Below are 2,410 nucleotides of genomic sequence, written 5' to 3'. Positions count from 1 at the left end.
GTTGACCCCCATAATGCCCTTGTGTAATAGGTGAGTGTGATAGTGTTTGCCTCATTTTCACTGACTTTTTTTTTTTTTTTAAGATTTTATTTATTTATTTGAGAGAGACAGGGCACAAGAGGGGGGAGCGGGAGAGGGAGAAGCAGACTCCCTGCTGAGCAGGGAGCCCGATGCGGGACTCGATCCCGGGACTCCAGGATCATGACCTGAGCCGAAGGCAGTTGCTTAACCAACTGAGCCACCCAGGCGCCCTCACTGACTTCTTTTGACTTGACTTTTCCTCCTTTGGGGAATGGGGGAGTACACTATTACTTAAACAGTGAGGATCACGTGTGTTTTGTTTGAGCCTTGCCTTGAGCGTAAGTGTGTTATAGCCACAAAGAGCTTAACGGGAGCAGAAACGAGCTACAGGATAATTAATGAAGGGAGAATCTCCTCATTCAAATATGTACGGCGCGGGCACCAGTCCCCTTGCAGTATGGGATTTAGAGAGGCCATCCTGCAGAACCCCATGCACCAGTGGGCCAGCCTGAGGCAAGGCCTTGCTGCTTGCAGTGGTGTTTTGAGGAAGCTTCAGAGACTCAAAAACACACTCATCAGTCTAAATGTAATTTGATTATGCAAACATTAAAGGTTCTTACCATTGATGTTACTGGTAGATCAGACTGTAGTCATCAACCAAGGAATAGTCAGGAGCATCTGCAAAGGGCAGAACAGCAACATTAAGTTAATCTTGTTTCATGATAAGATCTTAGCCGTTCTGAAATCAGAACATTCCACTTTGAGATTCTAGTGACTGTCCTTTTATAAAAAGAAAACATCTGGCGACAAATCCTACCAACGGTAGTCATGACTATAAACCAGAGGATTCACTCGCACATTCTGGAAATCACTACTATGATTTCATTGCCCTTTTCATCCATGCACAGATAGCAGCACCCAGAGTAAAGTCATCTTCAGACGTAGACATAAATAAGTCCCACGTTATCGGATGGTAATTGTTTTACAAAAATAAAATAACTTAAATCCTTTTATTTTTCAAAGATATCATTTCAGCCCCTGAATTTCTTTCAGTCACTGAAGCTCTACTAAGCTCCCATATGCTGCATGAGTTTTCTCTTCCCTCAGTCCCTAGAACCCGGGTAGGTAGATCTTTCTTTTACTCGAATAACAGATATTTGCTGAGCACCTACTATGTGCCCAGTACTGTGTTAGGTGCTATGAGTGATACAGGAGAAAACCAAGTGCCCACCCTCAAGGATCTTATAATTATCCAAGGACTAAAACTAACAAAAAGTGCTAAAATGTGTGGTTGTCCCAGAGTATCATTAGGAGTTCTGAATGAAAAAGAGACCAGAGTGATGAGTGAAAGACCCAATTACGGTCAGTGCACAAATATATAATATTAGGTTATATGTTTCTAGACATCTTTGCCTTCTATCAGTTATGTTTCTGTGTAATCCAAAGGAAACTATATCTCACTTTGCTGTTTATATGGTTCAAGTTGAAATAATCTCTTAGGTCTAAGACTGCCTCATAATAAGTTTCTTTTGGTACTCCAAGAGTGGAATTCTCTTTGATAAGCTATAAAGTAGACCACCAATTACCAAAGTCCACTCTGTGACAAATAGTATTATATTAAGATCCTGATACAGGTTCATTCTCTTGAGAATTTGATTCTATTTATTCCCTTCTTTCCGGGCGCCTGGGTGGCTCAGTCGTTAAGCGTCTGCCTTTGGCTCAGGTCATGATCCCAGGGTCCTGGGACCGAGCCCTATATTGGGTTCCCTGCTCAGCGTGGAGCCTGCTTCTCCCTCTCCCACTCCCCCTGCTTGTGTTCCCTCTCTCACTGTGTCTCTCTCTGTCAAATAAATAAATAAAATCTTAAAAAAAAATTGTTCCATTCTTTCCCTTTATTGCAACATTCTAACTACTCAACTTTAGAGAGAACATGATGGGGCACCTGGGTGGCTCAGTCGGTTAAGCAACTGACTTCAGCTCAAGTCATGACCTCAGGATCCTGCATGGAATTCTGCGCTCAGCTGGGAGTCTGCTTCTCCCTCTGCCCCACCCCCCTGCTCATGTGCTCGCTCTCTCTCAAATAAATAAATAATATCTTTACAAAAAAGAAAAGAGAGAGAGAACATGACATAAGCATTTCAAAAGGTCTTTCTCGGTGTCATACCTGGTGAACTTTTAGGAACTGGGAGAGGTCCTCTCCTGCAAGAAATGAAAACCAAAGTTTTTCATATGAGATCTTGTTATTTTTCTTTTTTTATTTATTTATTTTTTTTTTTAAAGATTTTATTTATTTATTTGAGAGAGAGAGAATGAGAGACAGAGAGCATGAGAGGGAGGAGGGTCAGAGGGAGAAGCAGACTCCCCGCCGAGCAGGGAGCCCGATGCGGGA

The 2,410-nt window shown here is 42.4% G+C and overlaps 1 long non-coding RNA gene across 1 annotated transcript; it reads right to left on the bottom strand.

The window, feature by feature from the left end:
- Positions 1 to 254: 254 nt before the first annotated feature.
- On the bottom strand, positions 255 to 2,271 carry LOC145718774 (uncharacterized). Its single transcript, XR_014142011.1, has 2 exons — positions 2,186 to 2,271; positions 255 to 699 (listed from the first exon to the last, which is right to left on the bottom strand). It is a non-coding gene; the product is annotated as an uncharacterized LOC145718774 (long non-coding RNA).
- Positions 2,272 to 2,410: the final 139 nt, after the last annotated feature.

Source organism: Leptonychotes weddellii, unplaced genomic scaffold, assembly GCF_054177405.1.
Source record: "Leptonychotes weddellii isolate Sample4059 unplaced genomic scaffold, ASM5417740v2 HiC_scaffold_21695, whole genome shotgun sequence".
NCBI classification, from domain to species: Eukaryota; Metazoa; Chordata; class Mammalia; order Carnivora; family Phocidae; genus Leptonychotes; species Leptonychotes weddellii.
This window is presented reverse-complemented; position numbering and strand designations above follow the sequence as displayed.